This window comes from Populus trichocarpa, chromosome 10, assembly GCF_000002775.5.
Source record: "Populus trichocarpa isolate Nisqually-1 chromosome 10, P.trichocarpa_v4.1, whole genome shotgun sequence".
NCBI lineage: Eukaryota > Viridiplantae > Streptophyta > Magnoliopsida > Malpighiales > Salicaceae > Populus > Populus trichocarpa.
The window spans coordinates 20081737-20088560 of NC_037294.2; the positions used below are offsets into that span (position 1 = coordinate 20081737).

The following is a 6824-nucleotide window of genomic DNA, read 5'->3' on the forward strand; positions in this document are numbered from 1 at the left end:
TTGACTAAATTTTCCTTAATAAAATCGATTATGAGGAAATGAAAAAAATACATATATTACAGAAGCATATTTTACATAAACAAACAGAAGCTCGTTGTCTTAATGCCCAAGGTCAAATGATTTCTGCATGATTTTTAATTTTCCAAGATCTGAAATTGCACAGTGAAATCTCAAGAGACCCAAGATCTTAGGCCTGCCATCACCTCTCGCCATTCACCCAGTGGAGGCCAGGAAGTTGTGAGTGAGACTTGTGTGACCCGATTTGGTCAGGAAGGATAAAAGGTGAACCGGGAAACCTAGCTACACTGGCTCGCGTTTATTATCTGTTGATAGGTGGTGTTGCAATTTTTGGACTCCAGATCCTGCAGAGTGGGGACACAAGCATTGCGGAGGTTAAGTGCTTTTTGGAAGACATTTCCTGAAACGTTTTGAGCCAGGTTCTAGGCCTTTTTTATTTTGCTTGAGTTGGAGTGGTGCTGGGCTGTTCTACTTGAGCCTTTTTCTATTGATAAGTAAGCCCACTTCATGGCTTTGCCTTTTTTCTTCTCTTTTTTTATGTTTCCCACTTCCCACCAAGGGACATAATTCTCCAACGAGTCGAGGGGGAAGTAAGGTTTTAAGTTAATTTTCAATTCCGAAAAAAAAAAGTGTTAATATTTTAAATATTTTTTTAGTATTATAATTTTTTATTATTTGTGTTTAATAAAATAAATCAAAAAATTATTAATATTGATTAAATATTAAATCAAAAGGCTTATTTTCCTTATAAAAATAAATGATAGATCAACGTATAAATATTTAACCCCAATTATTATTTTAATTTATTTTAGAGGTTTAATTATAGTTGTTAAGAAGAAGCGATTTTTGTTTTTATGAATGTGTCATGCAATTATAATTTATGTATATAAAATATAAAAGGAAAAAAATTAAAAATAAGTCATAATAATATCTTTAAGAACTTATAAAATTAAAAAAAAATTAAAAATATTAATTGATGAAATATAAAAATTAAAGAGAAAATATTAATTTTAAATTTTAAATTAGACTGGGCCCGTAAGGCCCGTGCACTTAGGCACACATAAAAAGTCATATGTTGTGGCAAACAACCTATAATTTGTTGCATAATTTTCAAAGTGATCGAAAAATTGAAACCCATGTTTTCATACCCTAAAATCCATTTTCAACTTGTTTACAACTTGATTAAATAAGTAAAATTATTCTAAAAAACCAAAATTCATTATCATGATTATAAAAAAAATCTTTTTAGCATGATTAGAAGAAAAAATCACCTCTATCAAATTCTTTTCAAAAAAAAAATTGATCTTTTTAATGATTAAGATCTAGCCACTAGGCTACTTTCTCTCTCCTCAATACCTTTCAGTTTTTTTTTTTCTCTCAATTTAGAGATCTAAATATAAAAAAATATTGTTTGAGATCAAAACGTGAAATGCTATGATAATCAGGGCTAGCCAATAAATAAACTAAACTTTAGAGAGAAAATTGAAGTTCTCCACGCCAATATACAAATGGGGTCATATTGTGTTTTTTGTTAAATTTGTTTTTTGTTTTTTTAAGTTTTTTAATCACAACTAAAGTTTTATTTCACAAAATTGATCTTTAATTCATCATTTAAATATTCCTTGACTGTGAGAGGATGCAAATTAAAAAATATCCTAACACATAAAATCATGCTAATACAACTTAAAAGGATGGAATTGCAAATAAAAAAGTTTGATGACTAAGATGTGCATGAGACACTGTTCCTTGTTCCAGATCTTTATATCTAGTAATTGTAATTGCAATGTAATTCGTAACAGGACCTTTTGTCCCTCTCATTATTATTTTTTTTATTAATATTGATATCTGAACGAGCTTATATATATTTTAATTAATTTCACGAATAAAAAAATTAATAATTATATAAGCTTGTATATACTATCAGAGAATAAACTGTCCTAATAAACTATCAGAGAATAAACTCAATGCCTTACCAATTTAACTGTCCTAATGGTTACCTCTCATTAATTTGGTTAGGTTCCTTAAAACAGGTTCATCTGCGCCCCTGTGGGCCCCTCTCATTAATTTACTTCACACAAAATTGCGAGTTTTTTTTTTAAAACGGTAAAAAAAATAAAATAACGCATTTGAAAAATTAATTAGGAATCTAGAACAGTTTCAAGAGTTGTAAATGGTATATGTGACTCACATGTATCTGCAACTCGCGTTTCTCATAAAGTATCTCCAACATCACCATGAATGACCTTTCGGCCCTCTCCCCCGGAACCCAAAAACTTTGATTTCTCATATGGTGTTGGCGGATGAAACTGGTTGACGGTGGCGTGAGTTTGAGCTCTGCCTCTTCATCTCCTGCCCATGTGCTACAGTGTTCGGTTCGTGCCACATAGGTGTTTGTTGGTCGGTCTTCGTCGGTCGCTTTCCTCTTACGATTGAACGAGATTGGTGTTTGTTGCTAGATTGCTTTTCCTAGGCTATATCGACTTCCTCAATCGTGAGATGCCTTCTTTTTTGTTTTTAGTTGAAGAGAGGCTGCAACAGCTTACGGGTTTGATTTGGTCAGTACTGCTTGGTGGTGAAGAGAGAGGTTTGATGGTGACAAGGGAAGTTGATTCTGGCGGTGGGTAAAACTTTGGCTGAGAGGAGGAACATACGACAACGTGGTGGAGCATGGCCTAATTTGTGAAAGAAAAGAAAAAAATGGGGGTGAGTTTCGGGTGGCTATTAATGGTGGTGAGAAAAAAATATATATAATCTGTGATATTTTTTTTCCTAAGAGGGGTGGCGGCTTGGTTGCAACGAATGGGTTGCTAATTATTTGGCAAATCAAAGTTCTTGGATCATGGGAGAGAGTTAAAAGGTCATCCATGGCGATGCTGGAGATGTTTCATGAGAAATATGAACCGCAGATTGATGACATCTGTGAATTACGACTCTTTACGTTACATTTTTTAATTATTTTTTCACCTGTAATATTTTACAAGATATTTTTTTTTTCAATGTGCTAGTCTATCGAAAGTCGAAACACTCCAAAATTGCAACTTGATCAACTGACAACCTCATTTATGGTTGATGTCCTTTCTGTCTAACATTAGGTAGCTGTCAATGTGATACTTAGAGACTTGTTTTATTACCAGCTCCTTGAGCTTACCATTCTTATCAACGTTTGACAGCTTTGCCCTCGTCATCTCAGATTCTAGAATGCAGTGCGACAGCCGACAAGTTAATATATACCAGTTTTCTGTAATTATTAATTATAATAACTGGAAAATACTGCAATGCTTTCGATGCTCTGATCAGTCGTTCGGAAATTTCAGTATTTTGATTTCATTTACTTTGAATATACTGTTGAGATCTTTCATGACTTTCATTTAAAAAATTAATTAGCCTTTATACCTTTAATTATTTTAGTTTTCACCTCTTATACTTAAATATATTTAAAATCAAATATTTTTGTTACCTTTTTAAAGCTTCTTTCCATAGTTTGCACACAAAAGTAATAAAATGACATGAATGTCATCAACATCGATATTGCTCAACGTAATTGATTTTTTTTCTTGATAGATTTGGTTTTAAATTTTGAAAATAAAAAAAATAAATTTAAGATTTTATAATATAATTATTTTAATTCTCCAGTAAAGAAATTTGATTTTAATTTGTTTAAGAAACTAGCAAGTAGCCTCAATATTATTGATTCTTTGTCTTAAAAAAAACATATCAGAAGCCTTAAAATCTGTTCTTTGTTTTTTTTTCCCCTCTTAAAATCAAACTTTCTAGATGAAGAATTAAAACATGATATTAAATTTTATTCTTAATATTCTTGTAGAAAAAAAATTAAATTGATTAGCTGGGTAATTCAAGGTTACTGAAGTTGAGCGAATTTAATTCATTTAGTTGATTTTATATGCAAAATATATATGAAAATCTAAAAACATAAAAATCATTAAATTTAATTTAATTAATTTAATTCAAACTAAAACATGATTTTAGTTGAATTTAATTCATTTAGTTCATGGCAAAACATAAAAATCTAGAGACATTTCCAAGTCTATACGTACGATTGTGATTAATGAAAGCTCGTGCTTCTTGTCAAGTTAATATAGGGTAGGTCATTGATATATATATATATCTGCTTGCATAATCTATCCCGTGGTGCTCCATATAGAACGTCGACATTCGAAACGAGTCTTAAATCCTTAACTAAAAGTCTGTCGAGACTCGAGAGCATTAAGTTTTTCCTCACCTCTCAACGGCCGGTGGAGGTGTAGATTGCCATCTGTGTGATTATCCTGTTTTTAAAAGATTTTGAATTTTTTTATTTTTTTATTTTAAATTATTTTTTTTAGTATGTTTTTATACCGTTTTGATGTTTTGATATAAAAATATTTTTTTAAAATAAAAATATTATTTTAATATATTTTTAAGTTAAAAAAAATTTAAAAACAATTATAATCACATTTCCAAACAAGATCATACGTCTAAACAGGATTGTGATAATTTTTAAGAGAATAAGGGAATTTCCAGTGTCTATACTGGATAGTATTAACTCGATGGAAAAAACACATTCTTACGCGGCAATAAGCATGGCTGAGCTCCATGATCTGCAACACATCTCCTTCAGAACTTATTAAACCAGAATTTTCCTTTTCATTGTCCGCTACCTGCGAAGCACGATAACAGCAACATCAGAAATGAAAAATTAATTACTTTAATCTCAGGTTGAAAAATTACAAATGACTCATAGTGATGTGTTGGAAAATAAAAATTGCATCCAAAGGGAAGAAGTCCTAAATAACGTGCTTGGGTATTAATGTTGTTTATGTGCCTATAAAATTCAATTAACTTAAGCTCATATAATTATCATTATCTTGTTCGTATTAAATAGCACTAAACAATTTAATTTTTACTTGCCAACAAACCTAGACTGTCCAGAGTCTAGTCAGGCTCGCGTTTATTCGTCGTTCTGTGGTGGTGAGCTTTTTCCACTCTAGACCCTAGAGAGCCAAGCAATATTGTACAGGTCAAGTGCTTGTAAAGTTTCTACGAGACGTCTGTCCTGCTCATTTATTTCACACGAAATTGCAACTTGATCAAACTCATTTATTGTGCGAGTTGTTTCTAGCTAGAGAAAGGCTGGTGTCAATGGATGCATAAAGATTTGTTTTATTACAAGCGTCGAGCTTCCCATTCTAGCTTGTCAGAGACTGACAGCTTTGCACTGGCCATCTATGAAGCTGGAAGGCTGTGCAGCAAGTTGACATATAGCACCACGCCAGTTTTCTGTACCTCAAAAATTTTGGAAACTTCTGCAATGCTTTTGATGCTCTGAGCCAATGGAAATCTCGATGTTTTGGTTTCATTTATCAATTTAGTCTTGGGATTCAAGTGTCTCAAGTTCATGGCAGAACATAGAAAGTTTAAGATGTTTGCAAATCTGTACGGTTGTAGATATCTAGAGTAGGTCCTATTCCTGGTGTTTTGGTGTTTTATTGCCCGCGTCACAGCCAAGGTTCAAGCAGCAGCAGCAGCAGCAACAAACAAGCCGATGTACACTTGTTGCTCCATATAGAACGTTGAGATTCAAACGTGTTAAATACTTAATACCAGCAGACTAGTTTAAGGAAACATTACTATGAAATTTCTGCTGTAGCTATGGGATGATTTAATTTCCATATTGATCCAGATAAATAAAGAACGATTTTAAAATATAAAAAAGTCTGCTCGGCCTTTCACTATGCAGCAAGACTTAATACGCGGATTGCTACAGTACAGATTTAATGCATTGTAGATTGTTATAGTACACGAGAGGCAAAATGGTTTTTTAACATGGCGATGGCATTACCAATTTGTTTAGAGATTGATCAGCCTCTTTAAATTTTTATTATGCGATGGAATTATTAATTTACCCTTTAAAAACAAAAATTATGACCTAGGGCAAAGGAGGGTTTTTGTTTTTTAGTTTCTTTTAACAGTGTAATTATTTAACTACTTTTGCAATTTTGTTTTTCTTGAAATTGAGTGTTTTTTAATCTCACTTTGGCTTTCTTGTAATTGTAAATAAAACTTGAAGGCAATTGCATATATATATATAAAGAGAACAGTGACACATGTAGTGGGAGGAGTTCGTGCACTTTAGAAGCCGCGTGTTAGCTCCTACAGCTCTCAAACACCGCTTTTCACGATAACATTTAAAGCAGTGCACCAAGAGCTTTCTATTTTCATGTGCTCGTGATAACAAAGGATATATGGTGTGATTGTGGTGGAATTATTTCTCCTCTTGTTTTTTTCTCTCTCTTTTTTATTTGACAAAGTACACAAGCTTGTTTTTATCTGTTTTATTATACAATGTGGTCCTCATTATTTTTATTTCTATTTATTTAGTTTTTTATCTTTTGTAGTTTTTTTTTAAATTTTTTTATCTATCATTTGATTTCATTTATTTTTTATATTAAAGTTAGTTCTCATTTGATTTTTATTTTTTGTAGGTTAATTTTTTTCCTTCAATTTCATTCCTAATAATTTAATTTCATTTAGTTTTTATTATAAACTTCATCATTATTCTTTTAATTTATATTTATTTTATTTTTTCCATTCTTTTAATGCGCACACACCCCTCTCTCTCTCTCTCTCTCTCTCTCTCTCTCTCTCTCTCTCTCTCTCTCACACACACACACACACACACACACACACACACATATATATATATATATGCTATAAGCGATTGCTTACATGCGCGTGTAAAATCCTTCTTATTCATTTTACACTTTCAAAAGAAATCTGTGGGCATGTGAGATGGTGAATGGTTTTCG

General features: G+C 31.8%; 1 long non-coding RNA gene across 1 annotated transcript; it reads right to left on the reverse strand.

The window, feature by feature from the left end:
* LOC112328876 (uncharacterized) lies at window positions 1-3035 on the reverse strand. The gene is made up of 2 exons (XR_002984110.2): window positions 2207-3035; window positions 1-362 (listed from the first exon to the last, which is right to left on the reverse strand). It is a non-coding gene; the product is annotated as an uncharacterized LOC112328876 (long non-coding RNA).
* Window positions 3036-6824: the final 3789 nt, after the last annotated feature.